We start from the raw sequence: 25744 nt of genomic DNA, 5'->3' as shown, positions 1-25744 counted from the left end.
AGTGCAATCCAACAGTGCGTAGGTGAGTGGGGGTAGTTAATATTACATTTACTGTGGAAACTAGATATGCAGCATGTAAGACAATGAGCCCACTGCTTTCATATCCAGGATATTAAAAAATATTTCAGCTTAGTATTGGATATGAGCTAATAAATCTGACTCACCCAGTATACATTTAAGTTTAAATTTAGAGCATAAAAAGAATCAAAATATGTCAAAATGCATTTCTGCTCCAACTGAGAGAATTGGGTCAGAGAGCCTGGTTATTCATCTGGAGCATTCATTTGTTTAAGTATCTGAATCAGTGTATGCATAGCAACATACTGTAATAGTTATCATGATTATTATATTTTTATAACAGTTACTGTGTGAGGTGGTCCAAACAATAGTAATCACACTTCAAGCAGGAGTCAAAGATTTAAAAATGTGCCAGTCACCCTGGAAAAAAATAAAAAAATCGTATTTGCTGGATAATAGATAAGCTACTAAGGTTAAAAGAAAAATAAAAAATAAAAATATACGCTCCCTAAGATACCTACATTTTCTCAGTTTATGTGAAAATTTATTATTTTAATCAACATTCTTTTCTCTGGCTTAAAAGAAAATCAAAGATTTAAAAAGAAGAAGAAAAAAAAGAAAATCACATTTATTTAAAGGTCAGTTAAAAAGAACTTTACTTTGTCAAAAGTAAAGGCAATAAAATTGAACTACTTACTAAAGCTGTTTTTAAGTAAAATAGCTAGTGTATATGGGTTAGTTTTAAGATGAAGTAAAACAATAGTAAGAGTCTTCCTATTATGCAGGGGTAATTGGATCTACCACCTAATCTGCAAACTGCAGATTACCTCTGCGTATCAGCCTGGACCTTTGTAGAAGAGTAGTGATCATCAGACCTGAGAGATCTGGAGGAAAAAAGGAAGACCGCAAAAACACCCAGAGAAATATGCAAGCACATGAAATTTACGCTCTACCATTAAAAAAAGGTTCTTGTCATTTGTGCTACAAACCATTTTCTATTACATTTTTCATGAGTGGGATGTGGGCACACCCCCAGTGTTGGCACTTGCTGCTATCTGATTTGAAGGTTCAGCACTACCATAAAGGACCGTTTTAATTTTTTTCTTTTTCTTTTTTGATTATAGTCCAGGGTGTTATAGCCATACGCAGGAGCTTATTCATGAGGTGAGATAAAAGTCAACAGCAAAACTCTAAGAACAATTCTAACATTTCAGCATTAAGATAAAAAATATATATAACACACAATTATTAGCAGATGATTCAGATTCAAAAAAACAGATCCTCCCCCAGTCCATTTTAGAGAAAAGTTTTGGGTTTGAAAATTGGCAGGATTTTACCCAAATCTTTATTAAGATGCCACATCAGTTATTATCCTTTACAAGATGAGTCCTAGAGTCAAAGTTTAAGAAAACTGGATTCTACATGGTCTTTGCTTTGCTGCTTTATTCCGTTGCTTTAGTCCCATGCCACATCTGTGCTTTCCAGATGGTTGCCATGTTATGTTACCTCATTTCACCTAAGTACACCTGTGTTATGACAGGATTTGTGAAATTGAAAGGGGCTGGTTGTAAAAAAGAAGAAAAAAATAAATGCTTTAAAGATTTTTCATGATGTAATAACTTGAAGCTCTACTATTAAACCCTCTTCTTCCCTGGGGTCCTTATGCTCCTAATAGTTGTAAAATAATGAGATCTGCTGCTTCGGTCTCTACAGCCTCCTACATAGCAGTTTATTTGATAGTGTAAATACCTTTGAAAGTTGATGCATGCACGACGCATAGCAAAGACCTTATCGGCTACGGTTTCTTGACTTGCTGAATTTGTTTTGACTTTCTCCTCATGGTTCATTGGTTATTTTCACCAGAATCTTCTGTATTTCAGCTTCCCTGCTGCACAAAGTTTGCAAAAATAATAGTCGAGAAGGACTTGTTAGACTTCATTATGCCAAAATGTCAATGCAGCCACAGTTTACCACCTAATTTGTTTATAGAAGGTTGTGGAAAAACACATGGGTTGGCTGTCAAGAGATTTCCCTGCAGATGAGGAAAGATGCGTCTGAATTCTATCAATCGGAGCAAAGTGACAATTGCCAGGCGAGCCACAACACAATCAAAACAAATTCAGACATACGCATGCATAATAAAATAGTGGAAACCTTGGATGTGTGTGCCATGTTGCACAGAAACAAGAAACGGTAATGCCTCGGCCAAGAAGCACACAGCAGAAATCAGGTTTTGCATCCCCAGTTCTTCTGGCAAGCGCAGCCTGTCTCAGACACAGTGATAAAACTGTTGCAAAACAAAACACCTCCTCATCAAAAGGGGCTAATAAAGTCTTCAATATACTTAAGTGTAGCCTCAGATAAATAGAATACCCATTTACCTCTGCATTGGTGTTGTTGTCCAGAGTGTATTGATGTTCCTATTGACATTCAATAAAGGAAAACCCTTTCAGCAAACCACAGAGAGCAGTGTAAATCCTGTAAACTTCTTGAGCGAGCACAGACACTAATTTTCCTCCAACAGAATTACAAGATGCCGATAATGTCACTGTGTCCAGACCAGATTTGATTTACAAGTAGACATATTGTTGCCTTTTCATCAGTTTATTATTATTAAGTAGTCTGTGTATACGTTTTTCCCCTGGACAACCCTCTTTCTTGTTTCATTCTTAGTGAGGTATTGATCCTCCCAGTGCACCATCCTCTACTGATTTCATTAGTCCAGCTGCTGTTAATTACTCCACAATCTAACCTTTTGCTGTTTCAATTGGTCCAACAAATTGGGAGAATTTAAAAATAAAGGGAATATAGAAGAGGACAAAAGAGAAAAAGGGGGAAAAAATAAGAAAAATATCATCTACCTTCACTTTACTCGTCATTATGTAGTAGACGACTGCTCCAGTAATTGTTGTATGGGACTTTTCATTCATGAAGCCATACCAGACAGCTCTAGTGCGGTTGTCTAGGCAGGTGTGGAAAATTAGACCTTCTTCCCCTCCTCAAATACTCAGGACTTCTCTCATGCAGAAAGATCATTAAAACGTATTTTATTCTTTCATGCATATTTATTTACAAGGATCACGTGATGGCCTTAGCAAGAAACTTAAATGTTATTCAGTACTGAATCAAAGTGAAACACCTTGATTTACTGACGCACCAATTTGTCTTCTTAGCGAAGGTATTAAAACAGTGTGATGTGGCACATAGCTGCAAAGTTATAATTAGACTTCATTTAATACCCTATGTCAAGAGATTACATGCGCCGAGCACGGCGTCTGAAGGCATGCTCAAATCACAGGGGATGTAATTGATTAACCATATGAGACTGGGAACCAGATGATGAGGATGAGGCTCTAAATCCATGGTAAATCAATATAGCCACTTCCTACACATCGAGGGATTATTGACAGAAATTACACCCAGCCCTAATTGCTCCCAACAAACAGATACGATTATTTTTCGCCTTGGTGCGCCAACATGTGACGCCGTAAAAATTCCCCTTTTCTCAGCGCCAAAGAAATCACCTGCTTTGGGGTGGGATGGCGTGTCGGCCAGGACACATTGCAAACCACGCAGGCGACTTTTATGGGATCCGTCAGTCCTATCATGCGAGAGTTGCCCTTTCTTCAAGGTTGAGTATGTACTACTAGTGAAGACACACAATACAGGGTGGAAGCAATTCAGAGAACTCCCTTTGGCCGAGATAATAACTTCATCATAATTAGCTTTTGGTGCTCAGGAGTCTTGAATTGTCAGTTGCAGTGGGATCTGGGCTGATTTATTGCTTGATTTAATTACGTATCAAAATTCAATTAGACATGCTTTCAGCCAAATTCAAAGTGAGGTTTGTCAAGCTGTCCCCTGAAAATCAGGAAACAGCTTGAAGGACATCCTTCATAACACAGTGACATCTAACTCAACAATTATCACCTACCCTAAGTCACTCATGCGCTAAAAGAGGATTTAAAACTCCACACTCGTCTTACAGATTTTTTTTTTTTTTGCCTTACTATTAATGTTTCACATCTCACCAGACATCAAACAGCATCAAATAGTGAAAAACAGGCACTGACTCAGTAGTGATGTGGGGTGAGTTGCTGGTACTTTACCAAGTGAAGGAACATGACAAAATCCTCTGAGACTGACTACGACTAAGGAGGCGTCTGACTTTCTTTACCCACATCACTCACTGCCTGTTCACCCTTTTTGCTACAGACTACACAGGGGGAGAAAAGGGGAACTGTTTTGAATAAGTGCCACAGAATTCTCTAAGAGCTACATTGATCTTTACCACTATGCAAATTTAGGATGTCATGGTTTCAAAGTTAAGAAGCCAAGTAAGGGAATGAATATTTCAGCCAGCGGTAACTGACTGAACCGTAGTCCTTTAGCAGTATTGTAAATATCTTCATTGACAGTTTTATTAGGTACATCAAGGGTAATATCATGCAGAACCTTTATTCAGCTCTATGTTATTTTCCTCCTTTTTTGAAGCATTCTGAAATTGAGGAGATGTAGTTTCTATTTTTTCATTTATTTTTACATGTTTTATAGATTTTCCTATTCTGTGAACATTTCATTTCACTTCATCACTAACATGTTTTATTGGACTCTGATATGGGGCAGGACACGCGTCATTGGATGAAACTAAAGAAATTTTGTGGACTCATCTTGAAAACACGACATCATCTGAATGAAGAGTCGAGCCTGGCTAACGACTGCTGTATTTATAGAGAAAAACTTAATATAAACATGCAGAGCACCGATCAAAATGTGACATTTTTTTTACTGCTTGTATCCAGGCTTCCATGTGATTATTAAGGATAAACACTTAGTCCTTTCTAAGAAAAAGTAAAACTGAACCATGTTGCCCCTAATTCATAAGACTAAACTTTTAAATCTCAACTTGTTCTTAAAGCAATCGATTATGTGAACTACTTTCTTCTGATACGTTTAGACATAGGCTGGTTACTGCAATCAAGGTACACCAAGATGTTATAAAGCTATGCTTAAAACTGCTAAAGTTTTCAGTCTCACTGTTCCTGGAGCTTAATTTCCCATTAATAAAACCTCAGAGGAAGTGCAGCATGGATGTCGTTTTCTCCTGCTCCTCTCCATCTGTCCCCGCTACCTTTTTCTCTCTTTTACAGAATAGACAAAATTCAATAATTTAAAAATTTCTAGCTGCAAAAACACCAACAAATTTTGTATAAACTTAAAAAGAGTGCTACCCATATTTCTTATCAAGGGAACACTCTCGAAATAAATTATGTGGCAAGCCATCTTCTTTAAAAGCAATTCAATTATGTTACTCAGTTTTGCTGTCGTCTAAATACAGAAAATTGTGGTATTTTTTTCCATCGTACTGTTAGAAACTCATACTGGATGACTTCTAATTATGTTTGGTGTCTCTATTATTAAATGTTGAAGTGTGTGGGAGAACAGGAGAAGAGGATATTGTGTAAAATCTTTGTTTCTTGTTTTTTTTTTTTGTTTTTTTTTTAGCTTTATAATTTTTTATTTTATTTTATTTATACCCTGGATTCTATTGGATTCTATCATGCATGTCTGAGAATTCTTGAATCTCCATCATTGTACTCAAACATCCTCCTTGGGGGCAGAAGTCTGCAGCAAAACTACTGCCTCACACCAATAAGGCTGTTAATGTGTCACTTTATTTTGGTGCGTATTCATATAATTTTATTAACTTTTGCCCATTTAATATATACCGTTAGACGAAAACAAAAACAGCCCTCTAATACCTAGTTTATTCTGATGTAGAAAAAGAACACATTTGTATTAAGATTAGTATAATTAAAGTCAAATATTTTGAAACATCTATATATGACAGCTAGTACATGGAAATGCAATATCCAAAATATACTGTATCTTTTTGAGTTCTTTAATTTATTCATATTAACACGATTATTATAGCACCGCAAAAAAAAAAAAAAAAAAAAAGTCCAACTACACATGTACTTATTGTTAATTCTTACATAAGTAGAACTATTGCATTGTGCTATTAAACAAACCTGATTGGTCATGACAAAACCAGGGACAATTGTCAAAGAAAAAAAAGGTTAATTTGAGTTATTTGCAGATTCAGAAACTCTGGGTTCTAAGTTTAAAACACCCCATGCCTATTACTGCTGCAGGTTATGGTGACGTGCTGATGATGCAAATTAGCCATGTCTTCCTTTCAGACTTTCCTGTTGGCCAAAACCAATAACAAAAGTGTGTGAATTGCGAAACAAAGCATGTTAATCAGCTGCGAGTTCCCGAAGCACCTCGAAACAGCTCAGATTTTCTCTGCTCACTCACTTGCTATTTGTTACTGGTTTTGCTGTGGCATGTCACAATTAGCCTCTCTTCCCATGTTGGTGAAGGTAGTTACTTGTGTAACGTGTACAGCTTCAAAAGATTAAGAAAATACTTGTGAGAAGGTGAGCCAGCGATTTGTCCTGAAAGAAACGATGCGACAGGGATAAACCACTTAATTGTGTATCCTAAATAGAAATATAATATAATCCTAAAAAGAAATATATGTCAGAGAATCCCAGTGGGGAATAAATGCTGTTAGAATGGAACACCCTTTGCCGTTGCCCGATTAGCCAAGTGGGGGACCAACAAAATTCTTATTCTCAGGGTGTCAAATAATGCAGGTTCATGAAATTGTTTCTGAGAGAGGAACAAGGTGTTCTTCAGTGTCAGCATTTTGAAACACCCGCCCCAGCAAGCAGGAGTATTACAGCGGTGGACGTGGTCTTAGTCCAGGGATTTATCATGCCGAGACCGCAGGGTGAGCATCTTTCAAAACTTGTAAAGAAAAAAAAAAAAAAAGTAGACTACTGTGCAAACGCCTCTGAATGATTCTGTAGGTTTTAAATTTAGTCTTTCATTGTATTTATTTTTTAGGGATCTTGTCTTTGATCTTTTTTAAGTGGTGAGACTAGCTTAGGAGATCAGGGTGATTAACACTTGACAATCTAGTGTGGATTTATTGAATTCATCTCTCGTCTTTTCATCATCACAACAGATGATAATAGTCCTGCTCATATGATGCCATTGCTAAACTGAATCAGCTTAGTTGAATCATGAGCCATTTCCTTCCTCTGGCAGAGACGGAAGTTGTTGTGGGTAAATGTTTGTGGTAAATTTGTTACGACATGAAACATTAACGTGGATGAAAGCAAAATCTTTGTCCAGTATTTGAATTACGAATTGAATAAAAGTAATAATAATTTAAAAAACAAAAAAACACTAACATGTCACAAATCAAAATGTTGTCCCTGTATATACGTATTAGGAGTTTCAACAGTTTTGCACAAGCTGAACATCAAAGCAAGTGTTGTCATTGCCGATAATGTTTTACATCTGGTTATAAATGAAAATGAAGCCATTATGTAAGTGGAATAAAGATGAATACCTTTTTCAACGGTGTCGAACTACATGCTCAGTTAACCAGAAATTTTTGAACTGCTCAACCCCTACTTGTCCTGGCTGCGTACACAGTGAGTCACAGCAGCTTGACTCAGTGTCTGCGGAGAAAGCTGCATTAAACAGGGAGGTGCACAGAACAAAGTGATCACTAAGTGTACTATCAAGGAGGAAATATGGAAAAGAGGATGGGTAGCCCACTTGATGTGTCAAAACGTCATTATCAAGATTCAGCAGCACTGTGAATTGTTCATCTGTTTGATCTGTCTCCCACTGAAATATCTGACAGTGTTCTTCATACAGACTGACAGAGGTATTGTCCATAGATTGTGATGTGCAGTGACACACTGAATCGCAAAGCTCGTGTTTGAAGCTAAGAGTCTGTCTCACCGTCAGTCAGTGACAAACAAAAAGCACAATGATGATACTGATTAATGACTCCTGAAACATCCAAGGGACTGATCTCCTGCAGAGAGGGAGTTGCTTCTGTCTTCAATTTAAACACACAGATGTTAGCTGTAATGTTATTCAGTGGAAGTCATCTGGGTCTCAAAATGTATTCACTGTCATTTTTCACATGTTACCACAGGCATAAAGATTTCACAAAGCCTCTGAAAAATTAACAATCCAAATGTCTGTGGCCCCATTATAAATTCCAATGAGGACACAACAACATGAAGTGATAATAGTTTAATAATGGCTGAATATAACAGTCTGCTCTTGAATGCAAAGCTGACAGGTTTTATTTAGGATTACCCTTATTTGCATGTTTAATGAATTCCTGCACTAAACTGACATTTTTTTCTAAATTACAAGATTAAATTCACAGTTAATAAATATTTGCAATACTTGATTGTACATGTAGATTGCATGAAGAACATAGTATGTGGGTTTATTTTGTCTCAGTATATCATTGTACACAGAACTTACATTTTGTTGATGGGATAAAGTTTAGGCTTTAACAAAACATTTTAAAATTCATATACTTTCTATAGATGTCTGTCCATTCTCGAATGCTTTAAACACTGTGCACCACTTTTCAATCTTTTCAGTATTTCTAACCAAAATAGAAGATTTTTATGTTAAACAGCGAGACTGGTTGTGACACAAATGCATTCGCTTTAGTTTGCCAAAGACTGCATTGTCATAGGAGTAAAAAATGGCAGCATAATGGTTTTCTGCAATACAGTAATAAACTGCAACAACAACATGGTTATCTGTTTAACATTTAAACATCTGTTTAAACAAAGAGCTGCTGCTTTTACATTAAAATATATGACAGATGGATTGTGAATATAAGTATTCAAAATATGCACTTAGTTTCAGGAATACTTTAAAATAATATATTTCATTATTTCTATCACTAAACTGTATCCACAGTAACATTCAGCGTTCCTAAAATATATATTTAAAACAAAGCAAACAAAGAACAAGATTTATGTAGATTAAAAATACCACAAACCCACACAAGCTTCCACTGTTCCAGCAGTACAAAAGTAGATTTTTAACTCCTCAAAACATTTTATCATCTGTGTCTGTGAAAATTCATTTTGATCTAAGCTTACTTAATATCTAATAAAATATTTCAAAACGCATCTTACTTCTTCTTCTCTTACAATGGCGACTTCTAATGAGGTAAATGAGAAATAGTCTGAACACAGGAAGACGTACTCCCACTTGAATCACACACCGACATTAAACGTGTTGAGTTTTTCTGTCCGTTTCGAAGTAGGCCTGTCCTACTAAATTGAGATTCATCATTAGAACAAAGTCCTCCTCAGTGGCAGAGTTATTTTAGCCCCTCTTCCACCGCTGTGCACCAGAAATATTTTGGTGCAAGGCAAATGTATGCTGCGGGATGTCTGTCCCATGTGTTCTTCTTTTGCCCAAATATCTTGCTGTTTCTCTGGCCGCAGTCAAACACATTAACATATGTTCTCACAGTGCACAGCACTGTTCTGCATTGGTAAATGCCTTATTACAGCAATACCCGCTTTGTGCTCTCCCATTGAATATCCATAAGTAGTAAAACACAGCTATATCTACCCACTCAGAACAGTAGGGATGCGTCTCACGTGACAGGGGGCCTCCTTAACATTTAGTCAGAGGCCGTCTTTGTCAAATTGATATTCCTCCCACTCACAGTTATAGCAGGTGGTAATAATGACAAATAGAGGCAATACCGAAACTGCATGGTACATACTGAGCATAATAAGGTCATCTGTTGGTTATGTTTTTTTTTCCCTCTTGTATTTATGCCTTTTTAGCATGCACAGTCAAATTCTCTCAGTATGACTTGCATCTCTAAAGACTTTGCCTGTGTGAAATATGCAAAAGCAGAGGGCGAGAAAAATATCCTGAGCAATGCAACTTGTTCTTGCCTTGAGAGCTTACATGGTTATAATCATTTCAAAATTCAAATTTCCTGTCATCATTTCAATCCCCCCCCCCCCTTCACCCCTCCCCCCCTTGCGGAAAGGTATTTCAAAGATCTGGAATGAATTTAACCAATATTCTTTGTGTTTTGCAGGCAAATAAAAAGAAAGAGGTGGCTCTTGTTCGTACCGTCTCAAATCTCAGTGATTTGAATGAAACTTACATGTTTTGGGATTTTCTCAACAAATACATGAAATGAAATGTTTATGGGATGAAAGTGTAAATTGATTATTACCAACAAGTGTTGTGTATTGTGAAACCAATGAACATGTACACTTTTCTATTTGTGGAATTGGCTTCCAAATAATTATGCAAAGGCAAATACATTGATTGCCTAAAGCAGTACTGCTTTAAACAGGTTTGTCTGCAGGTCTGTGTTGAGTAATGGTATTCATTCTTAATTTGGGTCAGAGAGACAGTCATCGGTTTTGATATGAGAACATATTCCAAAAGAATGTGCATCGAAAACAACAGAGACTTTTATTTTTTGCACAAACAACTAAGAGGGGCATCTGTGTCAGCACACAGCGCTGCACTGATTTATAATGGGAGGAGGGGGGAATTAAATAAGAGCTAGGATACATAATTGAAACGTGAAGGCATTGAACAAAACTTTGCTCATAAATAAAATCATTACAAGAAAGTTTCTTCCAAGACCACGTCTACGGATCTTTAGTTTTTTATGATCAATGCTACATTCATAACTCAAACATTTTACACTCTAAAGCTACTTATTTACAATGTTTGATTTTTACATTTTTCTTATTGGTTATTTATTCTTTTGTATCCATTTGTCTATGGATTTTTCTTCATACTGCATTTATTAAAATTTAAAAAAAAAAAGATTAAAATACTAATGTCTGTACAAACTGCACACCTATTATGAAAGAGAAAGAAACTAATCACATGCACACAGAAGCGTATCAGAATGCTGTTCTTTTAGTGTATTCGTCATTATTGGCCAAGCATAACAAAAGCAAAAACAGAATGAGGCCAAACCAAAGTCTTTTTTTTTTCCTTTCTTCTGAACTGTGGATCATATATATCAGTTGTATCATATGTATCTTAAATTATTTTTTAACCATTGTTTTCAATTAAAATTCTTAAAAATAAATCAAATCTGATACCAATAAACATTTAAATAAATCTAGGAAGAAAGTGATTAAAGTGGAAATTTTGAGGGTTGCATTTCTGAAGCAAAGAAAATTATACAATGTCAAAAAAAAAAACAACATAAGAATGTTCTATGCTTATAATGTAAGATTTAGAATTTCTGCTCATTATGGTCTAGCATTAAACAGCTATTATGCAATAACATATCTTATTATACCTTACACATTTTCATATATGGCCTATTTTGCGCAGATCTGGAGCGTATTAAAGTTATTTTGACTCTGGAAGGAGAGCTGGAGAACACAGAACAAACATATCGCCACTCTCCAGTGGAGTTTGAAAGAAAAAGCGACTGACATCCGGCATAATACTTGTTGGATTTGTTACTCATTCATATTCTACTACACACATACTGAGAAAAAAAATGACTGATTAGTCCTCCTGTTAGATGCAATCACTGTTACAGCTGAAGAAAACAAAACGAGCAACAGAAAAAGAACTGATTTTTTTTTTTCACATTGCTCAATTTTTATATTGTTTATGGAACTTTTATTATTTCAAATGAACAGTGATACTTTCTTAATGGTTCTTACAGTAATTTTGAAATGACCACATCATAGCATCACACACATAAACCAATATCAAAATATTTCCTAACCACACCTTCAGGTTGACTAGAGAGGAAAAAATTGTTTTGTTTTGCTTTGCCTAGATTTTCCACTGATGCAGTAGTAAAAAAAAAAAAAAACACAAAATCTGTGGTTCCGAGGATCGATTTCAATTTAAAGCCCTGTCCCTGTCCAATAAGGGAAAATTAACCCACTCATCACTTCATTTAAATGCACACTGTGTCAGTCCAGACAGAGACAGAATGCTTACCAAAGGTAACAGACAGAACTGTGCACAGACGGTCTTTGATATGACCTATTAAATAAACAAGTCAAGTTCTTAGTGAATTCTGCAGATGTGAGGAGAGGCAAGGAGATAAAACCAACATACATCAACCCTTTTCTTTAAACTTATCATTTAACATTCGAAAAGGTTGGTAAAATGATCGAATCTACTTGAAAAAATGTCAGTGGCCAGTCAGTTCTGCAATTATTCTGTATGCAGTTGCCCATTACTTTTTTTCCCCCACAAGAAACAATTGTGAAAAAATGTTGTAACCATGGTAAAAGCACCAAATATCTTTGTATCCTGCAGGTTTTTTTCTACTAAAGTAAATTATAGTGAAAAACTGCATGCACACAGAGGAAGATTAAAAGTCCACGAGTAGAGTTTAGCTGAACCAGAAACATGATTGCTAAAGTAGATTCTTTTGAGAATCTAACATCAGGATCTCTTGACCTTCTCATAATTTAATGTTAACATTACCTAATATTAATATTAATGCCAGAAGTAAACTTACTAAAAGATCTTGCTGTGCAGCTGACCTCTAGCTATGCAACTCTATGCATAACAGTCATAAAACCCACGGAGTGTACTTTAGATTTTCAAGTTAAGAATCACCATCATCACAACCTGGCAGTCAAACAAACTGTCATGCAAAAGAAATAGGATTACGAGACAAAATCCTATCATGGCTGAACTGACTCTCCTTCCACCAGCCTGTTAACACTGCATAATTCCAAGACAAAATGAGTCGGCTATTAAAATACATTTTGCCTAAATAAATAGTTTATGTGAAATAGGATTAAAAGCAAAACATGACTGAAGCACGTAATGATTACAATGTGCGACTAGGGTTTACCTCGAAGCGTTTTGGCTGTTTCTATAACAAGCATAAAGCTTCGTTAGTTTGGATCTGTGCTAAACTGAAAACTGTGCAGCTTTCTCAATAGTCTCATGCATACTACTTTTACAAACAGTTGTGAAACAAAGGGTTGCTCTCAAAAGAGCAAAGTCTTTTTTTTTTTTTCTTAAAATAATAATCCTCCAGAACTAATTCAGCAGCAAAACAACAGGCCAACAATGCAAAATGACAAAAGTGTCATACAAAGCATTGCACTTACGGTTCTGTGCTGGTTTAACGCCAACTTCTTGATTGTCACTTTTGTTGTGGTTAGATATAACAAAAGCCAGGACAAGTCAGGAGCAAGAACACTAAAGTGAATTTGCTACATTTCCAGGCAGAAATGGAACAATTTGAATGGTATAAAATGGCAGTAATAAGATTATTTAATTAGGCTAAAGGAAAATGTTACTTTTGACAGCACATCTGCAAGCGATCAATACGTTGAAATGATCGGGTCACAAGATGTGTTCTCCGGATTCACACAGCTTGTTCATGCAGAGCAGCAACTCTCCCAGCACAACCCGCGTATTTAGAGCGCGATCTGTTCACACTGTAACAAGGCGCCACTCCAGCCTGTTGTGTAGCTCTGTCTTTTTACTCCAAGCTAATGGCTAACGTGTCAAGCAACATAAAAAACAAACTCATACATTCCCCCGTTCTCATTATCTTTGTAGACTTGGCTACAAAAACTAGATGAACAGGGAGAAAAAGACAGATACAATAAATTAAATATAAAAATGTATAGTATTTATAAGGTTTACTTTCTCTTTTTGCTTTTTATTTATTATTTTCCACTTTTATTTTTTTCTTGTTTTCACTTTAGAGCGATATAACATATGTAACGACCAGATATTTAGTCACATACCATTTTATTGTTTATTCTCTAGGTAGTAAAGCAGCTTTTGTGCATCATCACTCCCAAAATGCGTGCTCAGCTTGGAACAAAAAAAAACCCAACTTGTCAGATAGTATAGCAGTGGCAACATCGTAAACTGAGGTAGAAAAAAAAATGCCTTTAACTGTGCAAAAAGCTAAAATGATGGCCGGAGACACTAGTGAGTGTTTTGAGATGATCACAGCATTTGCCAAGAGCAGAAGATTGTTGATCCAAGCCACGAAATGAGCGGACACTGGTCCTCGGAGTCCAAATACCAGAAAAACTGTCTGTCTTGTCTCCCTCAAGTCTCAAAATATAAAACTATGATGCCGTGTTAGAAGACTTTATCTCTTGAAACCACACACAAAAAATAATTATATGCATCTAAGGGTTTGTGTGCACACTGATTTCCCTGTGTATAAACACTGTGCGTGCCAATGATGTATGCATATCAGGCAGTGTAATTACTTATTTGAAGAAATAGTGTCTGGATTTAGTATTTTGTCAGCATATTTGACAGTGAATTTGTTGATATAATCACTGCAGTCCTAGCAAATATATTCAGTGCTAGCAGTGTCCTGGACTAAGCTGTCACTCACATCTCAGGATCACAGTAGGCTAATTTCTGTTAAATATTCCATGTGGTAAAATATAACTTGTCAGGGAAATTTCGACCTTATGAGCAATAGCAATAATTGTTTTGCTGGAATCTGCTTGTTAACCAAGTACAGCAGATACAAGTGTTCTAAAAAAAAAAAAAAAATTTAAAAAGTATACCATTCAGCTTACGTCATTCATAATGCCTGCCTCTTCATCAACTCGTGTTTTATTTTAAAACATATATCCATTAAATAAACACAAATGTGTGTGTTTATTAAAGACGATAATATATGGTTGCTAGTGGAAACAAAATCAATAATGCACAGAAGATACCGTTGTACAAGATTATGATTGTGGGGATTCTGAGCTTATGACATATTTTTAGTTTTCCCCCAAAGATTGCTTAAATCCTATCTAACTTCTTAAAGCCACCTTCCTATATTGTTTCATCTTGGTTGCATGATCTATCATCCACCCATATTAACGGTATTAACTAGTATTGATAAACTTCTTTCCTCAGTATCATAGTGGTAGTTTTGGTATTGATTTTAAGAGTTGTGAAGTTGTCCATTTAAGTTCAGTTTTTTTTCACACAATGTCTGAAAATGTTTCAGGCTATTTTTTTGCTTCATTGTGCCGACTTTAACACTAAGGTATATTCCATCCTAACATGTCAAAAGTGATAGTCATATATTTTGAAATTGCACCTTGGGTAGCTTTTATGCCATCAATTTAAGCAGGATCTGTACAAAAATCTGATTTTGGCCTTCTTGAAAATATTCTGAATTTAATTCAGGTATTAGTTCCTGGACAAGCTAAGATGCTTATACATTAGCTATCCAGGCAGCTGGACGGTAATTCTGGAGCACACAAAGACGTCCCTTTAATAGGTTGGGGAGTGTGAGGAGAGCCAAAGCTATGCACTGATTTCCACATGGATATGGCCTATGGCACAGGGGTACCTGCCCTCAGCCATCTGCACTGATTTGACAAATGATTCTATATCAAAGGGTTCTGCACTGATTTGGGTGGTAATTGATTGGAAGTGAAGACTTCAAATCCCTGATTGGTTTAGCAGGATGTGGGGCCGAGACGTGGTGGCAAGTGTGAGAATTTCAAGGATAGGCAGCAAGAGAGAAATGAGTCTATAGTGCAGGAGATTTGTAAAAGAAATTTACTGTAAAAGAGATTTTTAAAGTATGGGAAAGGTTGCCCTCCTACAGAGAGCAAATAGATAACTGTGCTTAACTCCCCTAACAACAAAAAAAAAAAAAAAAAAAAAAAAAAAACTCATTGTAAACCTTGAGGGGATCCGTTTTGGTGGCCTTAGGATCGCATCTCTGCTTTTTGCGGATGATGTGGTCCTTTTGGCTTCATCGGAACGTGATCTGCGGCTCTCACTGGAGCGGTTCGCGGCCGAGTGTGAAGCGGCTGGGATGAGGCTCAGTGCCTCCAAATCCGAGGCCATGGTCTTGAGCCGGAAAAGGGTAGAGTGCCTTCTCCAGGTCAGGGGGGTCGTCCTGCCTCAAGTGGAGGAGTTTAAGTATCCGTCGGATAGTCGAACCTCGGATTCAGGAAGAGCAGTGTGGTTTTCGTCCTGGTCGTGGAACACTGGACCAGCTCTACACCCTCAGCAGGGTCCTGGAGGGTGCATGGGAGTTCGCCCAACCGGTCTACATGTGTTTTGTGGACTTGGAGAAGGCGTTCGACCGTGTCCCCAGGGGGGCCTTGTGGGGGGTTCTCCGGGAGTATGGGGTACCGGGCCCTTTGATACGGGCTGTCAGGTCCCTGTACGACCGGTGTCAGAGTCTGGTCCGCATTGCCGGCAGTAAGTCGGGCTCGTTTCCGGTGAGAGTTGGACTCCGCCAAGGCTGCCCTTTGTCACCGATTCTGTTCATTACCTTCATGGACAGAATTTCTAGGCGCAGCCGAGGTGTTGAGGGGATCCGTTTTGGTGGCCTTAGGATCGCATCTCTGCTTTTTGCGGATGATGTGGTCCTTTTGGCTTCATCGGAACGTGATCTGCGGCTCTCACTGGAGCGGTTCGCGGCCGAGTGTGAAGCGGCTGGGATGAGGCTCAGTGCCTCCAAATCCGAGGCCATGGTCTTGAGCCGGAAAAGGGTAGAGTGCCTTCTCCAGGTCAGGGGGGTCGTCCTGCCTCAAGTGGAGGAGTTTAAGTATCTGGGGATCTTGTTCACGAATGAGGGAAGAAGGGAGCGGGAGATCGACAGGCGGATTGGGGCAGCATCTGCTGTGAAGCGGGCGCTGTACCGGTCCGTCGTGGTGAAGAGAGAGCTGAGTCAAAAAGCGAAGCTCTCAATTTACCGGTCGATCTACGTTCCCACCCTCATCTATGGTCATGAGCTTTGGGTCATGACCGAAAGAACGAGGTCCCGGATACAAGCGGCCGAAATGGGTTTCCTCCGCAGGGTGGCTGGGCTCTCCCTTAGAGATAGGGTGAGAAGCTCGGTCATCCGGGAGGGACTCAGAGTAGAGCCACTGCTCCTCCACGTCGAGAGGAGCCAGTTGAGGTGGCTCGGGCATCTGGTCAGGATGCCTCCTGGACGCCTCCCTGGTGAGGTGTTCCGGGCACGTCCCACCGGGAGGAGGCCCCGAGGAAGACCCAGGACACGCTGGAGGGACTATGTCTCTCAGCTGGCCTGGGAACGCCTTGGGGTTCCCCCGGAGGAGCTGGAAGAAGTGGCTGGGGAGAGGGAAGTCTGGGCCTCCCTTCTGAAGCTGCTGCCCCCGCGACCCGATCCCGGATAAGCGGAAGAAGATGGATGGATGGATGGATGGATGGATGTAAACCTTCTTAATCTTGCTACACTTGATGTTCCATTCACACGTTTCACTGATGTTGTGAGGTTTACATGCTTTAGATATGTGTAGCACCACATGATACAATGATTTAGTTACCTTGTCATTTGCCGTGAACTATCTACTGCGGTGACTGTAGTTCATTTACCCTCCTGTTTAAAAAAATATAAATAAAATTAAAAAAAACTCCTAAAGCTCTGCAGACAACACGGTGACAGTGGAGCATCTTCATCTCGAAAATCACAACTTTAACAAGAAAGGTCAATTTTATTTTCTTTAATGTTTCACTTGGCCTTCACTATAGCTTCAGGTACCAAAAATCTGTCTATTTTGTATTTGGCACAAGTTTGCTGAAGTTCACTAAATCTTGGCATTTACCATTTCCAATTTATTTTTCTTTATGTTGTAACTCCATTTGCCCCCCTCCCAAAAGATATTTGGAAGGCCCCACACCTTGAACATGTAATGTACAATTCTTCCTCAATTACACTTCATGAGAAATCTAAGGTAATAAATAAGTATGCATTTTCTTCACAGTTTAACCATAGAATAAATTCAAATAAAACCAGAAAAGTCTCTGTATCTATTTCTAATGCAGCCGTTGGGGTATCTGATTTGCAAGTGTGTCCATGTAGATCAGATTTCACCATTCAAAAAGAGGAATTTGATTAGAAATGGAATATTATTGATTTGTTCCACACAGATGTGTAGTCTGATGCAGATATATGGGCATTGCAAATTGGCTTAGAGGGAAATATGTATTACGCGTTATCTTACATCAATTTCCCCTAAGCCTCTGATGCTATTAGCCATTGTTGTGTAAATGGTGAGTCTTCCCGAAAAAAATATATGTCCTGCAAAAGAGTGTTAAAATCTGTGAATATTCTTCAACAATTTTAAGGTTTTCTGTCATTTGACAGCAGACAAGTATTCACAGATGATAATCATATAATTTAATCATTAGCACTGGTCAAAGGAAAAGGAGTAGGCTGTCAGCAAATCACAGGGATCCCTTTTCAGTCCAGTGCCATCTGTGGGAAAGACACTTAACCTGAAGTTGTTCCCAACAGCATACCTCCATCTTTAATGGCAGCTCTCTTGCCCTTCTGTGTTTGAGTGGGTGAAAGTGGCATCAACACTGCAGAGTAGTTTGGTGCTGATAAGATGAAGGAAATGCCGTGTAACGGCAACCCATTCACAACTTTTTTGAAGCTCATTTGGAATAGACTGAATATAAAAAAAAAATGAATTGGGTCATATTTATCCTTATAACATTTCAAGTGAGACCTTAAAGATGTGTGTACAATTCGAAGTGTTTGCATAGTGCAGGCCATGCCATTACGAGCTCCAACCTACCAATCCAGTCATGTGTACAGCGCGACATGTTGAATGTTCTGCCGATAAGCCAGCGTAGTGCAGAGGATTGTTAATGTGGTTGTGACAGGGACGCTAGATATATATAGGCCCCACTGCCTTTATTACATGGCAGGATGACTGCACTGCATACCTTTTGCCATTTGACACAGACATGTGCTGTTTGCTAGTGACAGATGCTGCACAGTACTGGTCCCAGAGGTCACAAATGACCTTTGGATTGGCTTTTTTTTTTCAGTCACAAAGCATTATTTGCTTGACGATAGCCACCAATGCAACCCCAGGCATTGCGACGGAGCCGTGGGTTGTTGCTGCTTGTCTTTTGAGATCACATTTACCTCAGCTGACTTTTGTGCTTGTGTCTATGTGTACTTGTATGTCAGAGAGGGGGATTGATTGAATATGTGTGTGTCAGTGCACTTTAATGTATAAGCGCATGAATGCTGGTCTACAGAAAGATGCCTCAGTAACTACCAACAGTCGTGATGCTTAAACCTCAGCTAAATTGCTACATATTGATCATCTAGTTCTGAAGCTTGACAGATTCACTTTTATCATGCATAATTATTCACCAAGATGTGCAAGTTCTGTTGCCTTTTTTAGTTGCAGAATGACTCTACTCATGGCAGTTGGTAGGCATTTTATCCAAGACCACCAGGGCAAAGTGCTTTCAAGTACTAGGGTGTTTGGAAAGGGTCTTCCTCACTTCACTTTACAAGGCACTCTCTTCTAGTAACAAAATGAGATGCAAGATTTAAGTTATTTCAGAATTGGCAGGAACAAGTTGCGGTGCAAGCTCATTTTGTCAGGGGTGAATGAACTCTACCAAAACCCTCTCTGCATGTGTTATCTTTTTTATGTTTACAGACATGTGCATGTTTATGAATGGACCATAGAAGCTCTATTATTTTATTAGATGCACCTTGCCAGTACTGAGTTAGAGTCCATTTTGCCTCCAGAACTGCAATGGTAAAGATTCAACAATGTCTCGGAAACATTCCTCTGAGATTTTTCTCCTTATTTACATGACAGCAGTTGCTTACATCACACAGTTGAGGCAGATTTCTTGACTGTACATCCCTGATGCAAATCTCCCGTTCCACCACATCCCAGAGGTGCTCTACTGGATTTAGATCTGGCAACTGTGGACACAATGGGAGTAGAGTGAACACATTGTCATATTCAAGAAACCAGTTTGAAATAATCTGATCTTTGTGACACAATGGATAGACTTGCTAGGAGTAGCAGTTATATATAAAAAAAAGGGATATTGTGGTCTTAATGGGATGGACATGGTCAGCAGTAATACTAAAGTAGGCTGTGGCATTTAAAAAATGCCCATGCTACTAAGGGGCTCAAAAAATATCCATCCCACACATGATTACAGCACCTTAGCTCTTCATGCAAGGCATGAAGAGCTAAGGCATACAAAAGATGGATCCATCTTTTGTATGCTCTTTACATCTGATTTAGTCTGGCTATTGCATTCCTGTGCAGTTTCGCAATTTTCACAGTGGAGGATGGTTGTTTACAGTGCAGGAAATTACCGGTAAGCTCCTTAGCATTGAACTGCCGCATTCCATACGTCACTGGCAAATGTTAGCAATTGGGTAAAATTTAAAACCCCAACACAGTCCGCGCCTCCAGGAAGCAATCAGGTCTCCACAGCCCAGAGAACCCAGACTGTACGAAGCAAAAAGTGTTTTTTAGCAGGTGACACCAGATTAGACCTAAAATTGAGACTTATGAGATGAGTGAACACTTTCCAAATTATTAATTATTAATACAATTTTGGTTAGTATGTCTAAGCTGTAGCCTCACTTTGCTGTTTTAGCTGACCAGGGTGGCACCCAACATGTTCTCTGAAGTTCATGCGCATCCCGGCAGCGACATCCTGTTGTGAATTTAAATATGGTGTTTGGTAAACCTTATCCAAATTAATGTTGTCTAGTCATTCTCTTCTCCCTATTTTCCTTGGTCCTTAACAAGGCATTTTGGTCCATACAATGGCTATCCAATGGATATTTTCATTTATAACAGTTTTCTGCAAGTAAAAATCTCCACAGAGTAGCTGTTTCTGAAATGCTCTGACTGGCCTGTACCCCACAAACAGCCCTAGTAGACTCAAAGTCACTCTAATGCCCTTTCTTCTACATTGGTGTAGCAATGTTGTCACTACGTTTAGATTCCTTGATAATGCCATGTGATCAAATCAATTTGCAGTTTGTGTTGACAAGAAATTAAACAGGTGTACCTAATAAATTGGCTGGTGCATGGGTGTCAATGCATCAGGCCATCTCAAATAGTTCCAGTTAAAATCGTTCAACTTTGACAAAGAAACGAACAGATCACAATTACGACTCTACAGATGCGATGGCGTGTCTCTATGCTTGCATCAGTGATTATATTTCATTCCGTTCCCTGTCATGCAGTGATGTGAACCTGTAATGCATACTGCATAATACCTTGTGAAAAACCAACACAGTTTCTAGTGCCTCAAGCTCTGTGTCAGAAATATGATCTTACCTTCACCTCTTACACTGAATGCTGCACTGTAATGACGGTGTGAGGTGAACCCACACATCAATTATTCACATAATGCAAGATTTCTCACTTTTTATCTTCTCACTGGCAAGGGAGGACCGTTTAAGAAAAGCAGAGGTGAACAATTGAGAGGAAAAAAAAAGTGGAATGAATGCTCGGCAGATAAATAGAAGAATTGTGCATTGCCCTGTCAATGCTCTTGATGCAAGTTATAATTGTAGTTTGATAATATGTGGACCATGGGGATGTTCACTATGCAATATATGGCCTTTAGACTAGTATCACTATGGAAACCAAAGGCCCTGAACGACCTGTAGTGCCCACCCACCAGGACAGCCGTTAATCATCTTCGTTCAGATCCTGGCACTGCAGAATTTGGCCAGTGTGTCAAGAAGCAATTATATATACTTAGTGCTTGGGCATCAGATCTCCTCCCTCCTCCTTTTTCCTCGCTCCCTCTCACACTCTTAATATAATCATAGAGCAGTCAGTTTTAAAGGCTTCTGTTCACTTCAATGTCTATCTGGGGGATTCACACAATGTAGAAGGAAAAGAAAAAAGTTTCAAAAGAGAGAATGTATTCCATTCTGAGAACCATAATAATCAGAATACTCTTTACATATAAATCGTATTCAGCCATTTACTCATTTTACCAGCCTCCTGAGCTGACTGACATACTAAATTACCCCAGCTGGCCCCATTGCATTCACTGCACATATTGGGCTGGTGCGGATCATGGAGACTAATGTGAGCTGACTAGAGGGAGATTATGTTCCACTGCTAACAGCTAAAACGTGAATAACACCATCCGCAAACCCACGGTGTTCCCCTGTTACATCAGCCCCGGTCAACTATTTGAAGACAGAAAGAGAAGAAGTCCAGTCAGGATATAATCAGATAGAAATATAGCAGGCAGACATTGTACAGGCATCCAAAGTAAGGCTGTATTTCCTGCACAAAAACTTGTTTCAATGCCGACTTATATTGGATTATGCTAGTTATCAATTTGTAGTACAGAGAAAAACACATTGGTTAAAAAAAAAAAAAAAAAAACATTTACCAATGTGAGTATTTTACAATTTATTTCTAAATTATAAAAAAAAAGGGTGTTTCCAGTTACGTGCCATAACAAGGAAACAGTTATATGGCGGTGTTTTTGTGGAAAGTAGTTATTTCTGTAATAAATCATGTCTTTAAAAGTCACAAATTAGTGAAAAGTGCTGGGTTGTTTCTTTTCCCCAGATGCTGGGCTAATGCTATTGGATCAGACACCAGTCAGTTTTAACACTTTAACATAAAGACTGACTCAAAATATTGACTTAAGTTGGTTCTCTATTGTCAAGTCCAACTTGTTGTGTTAGGTTAAAAACGTTTGAGTCCCACCATGACTCTTCTTATATGTTGAGTAAAACTTTTGTTTTGAAAACTGTCTTTATTACTGGCTTTTCTTTTCAAGACATTTTTGTTAGCCTCATTGTTAAACTTTTGTCGCTTTGACCCATCTTCTGGTTAAAAACCAAACCAGTAACCTGAACCTTCAGTGTTACATCAACTGAGGCCTGGATCTGTCCATATTTGATCCAGGAGTAAAATAGCAAAAACCCAAACTACTGTCTATTACGCAGCAGTTTTTGGAGGGCCATAATGTCCTTTTCTTCATCTGTTTAGCTTTTACTAAAACAAGAACAGGCAAAAAAAAAAAAAAAAAAATTAGAAAAAAAAGTAAAACACACTTGGGCAAAAACAACTCAACGCGTGATTAGAAGTATTTTTTACTGCTTCGGACACCTAACGCATATCAGACATTTGACACGATGAAAGAATCTGGCAAATTGAGAGGGAACCACGTTCAAAGTTCAGGCCATGGGGTTGAGGACCAGACGTGTTATTTTGGCACTGGCATACAAACGACAAAGTAAATTGCTTTCCATTAGATTTCTCATCAACGGAATGGGAGGAGAAACACATTGGTTTGTTATTATTTACTGTCTAACAACTATCTTTGGATATGAATGCACCGAGAGTCATTTTAGACAGCTGGTTGTGCATTAGGGATGTAGAGCAGTGCTAGGCTTTGAACAGTTGATGACAGGCTGTCAGACAGCCTCCATCCACTGGACTCCTTTTACCAAGGTCCACTTTCGCAATGAGCCACTCTCCACCATAACAGCCATTCATCCAGAAAAGGACGTAGGCATTTTTGATGTGTTTGGTGCTAAGTGAGGTAAAATTGTGCGAACTTCACTGTATAGCACCCTATCACATTTGCAAGAAGCACGCACCGAGAGGAAAGGTTGAAAGGGAGAGTAACTTTACTGCACTGAGATGACTTGAGACTATCAGAGGGAAATAATGACTTTGACTGTGCCTGATAACTACTAATTAGCATTGAATAATTCTGCCCTTCTCGCCTCATGTTAAATAGGTCTTGAATGATTAACAGAATGCTCAAAGGAAGAGCCAAAAATGAAATTGTTGGTTTGAAATAAAAGCAGCTTCTGCTAGAATCTCTAGTAAAAAGTTAGAATTTATACATAATTTCAAAAATAGTAATACACTCATTGAGGCTTTGATCAGACTTGTGAAAAAAAAAACAAAAAAAAAACACAAGGTCGGCAAAAACTAAAGAGTAGCCTTTCCAGAAAAAAAAAAAGAAAAACAAAATAGAGATATCAATTGTAACTTAAGAACATCCTAAAATATCTGCCATTATTTTACAGAATTATGTTTTATCCCTTGACTTATATGAAGCAGGAGCTTACCTTATGAGGACAAATGGGTGGTGGAGAGTTGAAAGACTTCTCTGGCGTCTGGCCGGGGTTCTACAAGAAAAACACATTATCAGGGACGTGTAGAGTGCATCTCCAGGCAAATCTTTAGTGACAGAAGTTGCAGCTTATGTCCTGGTGCTTGCTGTTTAGCGTTTTTGTTATATTTTTTCATGGGGGTTAAGTGGCTCTCCACTTCCACTCTCTGCCACCCACTAATCCAGAAGCAGCAGCTTTTGTTGATCGTCACATTTTAAATGTTTCAGGAGCCCCATCTCTCTGTGCCTCACTTAGTAGGGAGTGAGGCGATTCATGTAGCATTTCGCAGACAGTTTTCATCCACAGCGTCTCACAAATGAGTGACATGCAGGTTTTCAAATTTATAATGTCTACGAAAAGTTAATTAAATCAGTAATTCAATTCAAAAACTTAAATTCGTACACGTAATGCTCTGTTCTGTTAATTTTGTTACCTCTGACTTTCAGCTAATGTAAAAGCAAATTCCAGTTTTTTCAGAAAATGGTCATTTGCATGACTACTGCAATTTGCATGTTATTTTAATAGTAATATTGTAGTAGTAACTTGCACGTATGCAAGTATTGTGTAGTACATGCTCTCAATCTTTGATGGGTTGTGGTTGTTTTTGCAGGAGATACTGTAGTTGGCATGAAGGTATTCAGCTTGTTGCACAGCTGAGGCATCAAGGAACCCTAGTTTACAAGAACAACAGAACTCAGCTCTTCTGTTGGGTCTGATACCTCGTCACACTCTTGACAATACATCATAAAGTGTGTCGGACGGGGATAATTTTTGAATCAAACAAACAGTCATGTGTTTGGATTTCATGTGTTTGCAGCCTTCATTTTTTTGAAGGCTGCTGTTGTATGTGCACCTTTTTCTATCAGAGTTTTACCTTTCACTAAACTTTCCAATGTTGGGTACAGCACTGAATTGCCAGCCTCTTTTATAATCCAAACTTAATTTACATGACATATAAACTCCATTTTATGACCTGCTTAAGTAACCAGGCCATAAAATACTTTTTTTGTTTGTTTTTTTTTTTTTTTTGTATTCAAAGGGGCTTTTTTAATTGGCGTTTTGTAATATTCTACATTTATGAGAAGAATAATTGTGGGTTTTCATTAGCTTCAATCAAGAAATATCACAATTAACAGAAATAAATGCTTCAAATATGTCACTTCTTGCAAATGCATTTTTGTAATCCATGAGTTTCACTTTTTTTTTTTACTGAATTACCTAAATAAATCCACTTTCTGGGATATTTTTAATTTATTAAGATGCACCAATGCGTGATTATCATGGAGGTTGGTGTTTTGCCCAAGCACTAGTTTCCTCTCCTTGACCATTTTGCTATCCTGATTATAAATCCCATGCTTTTGCCCATATTTCTATCTCTCCACAGGGATTATAAATCCGTCTTTGTCAGAAGATTTCACTGAGCATATGTTCAGGACTTTTGCACAGGCGCCTGATAGCACTTTTTGAGGTTAAATGATCATCACATTGTTAATACACCAATACATCACTCAGACACAAGAAAACACCATTAAAAAGTACACACAAGGTACGACAACAAGGCAACAACAGATGGTCCTGCTGCTTGTGATTATGCAGAGATCCAAAGTATTTGCATACTCACAAAGCAACTGCAGGAAAAAAAAAAAAAAAAAAAAAGAGTAAACAACAAGCCTTCTTAAACTGACCTGGGTGAGAAATGAAAAGAGCAGTGGGTGAGGCCAAACCCAGCAGGAAAGTGGATGGGCTCGGAAAATGTCTTTTGGAATCTACTAAGGGTCTACCCCCTGGGAAGGCCCTGTTGATTTCCAAGCAGGTGCTTTCAGTTATGTCCTCATATCCAATTATGTGCCTGTGGTATGTCTGATGCGCTGTGACACTATTAATGGTTGCCTTATGGTATCACCAGGACAGATGAGACACTCA

General features: G+C 38.3%; 1 protein-coding gene across 1 annotated transcript in view; it reads right to left on the bottom strand.

The window, feature by feature from the left end:
- Positions 1-24217, bottom strand: part of LOC106917956 (protocadherin-9-like) — a 97501-nt gene extending 73284 nt beyond the window's left edge. The window contains exons 1-2 of the mRNA XM_088009508.1: positions 23777-24217; positions 19514-19612 (exon numbers count right to left, since the gene is read on the bottom strand). The gene's annotated coding sequence lies outside the window, so the exon portion shown is untranslated. The remainder of the gene's footprint in view (positions 1-19513; positions 19613-23776) is intronic.
- Between the last annotated feature and the right edge of the window lie 1527 nt (positions 24218-25744).

The sequence above is a fragment of the Poecilia mexicana genome, unplaced genomic scaffold (genome assembly GCF_051168715.1).
Source record: "Poecilia mexicana isolate PSO_F unplaced genomic scaffold, ASM5116871v1 scaffold_10, whole genome shotgun sequence".
NCBI classification, from domain to species: Eukaryota; Metazoa; Chordata; class Actinopteri; order Cyprinodontiformes; family Poeciliidae; genus Poecilia; species Poecilia mexicana.
The sequence above is the reverse complement of the archived record's forward strand: the minus strand, read 5'-3'. Positions and strand labels throughout refer to the sequence as shown.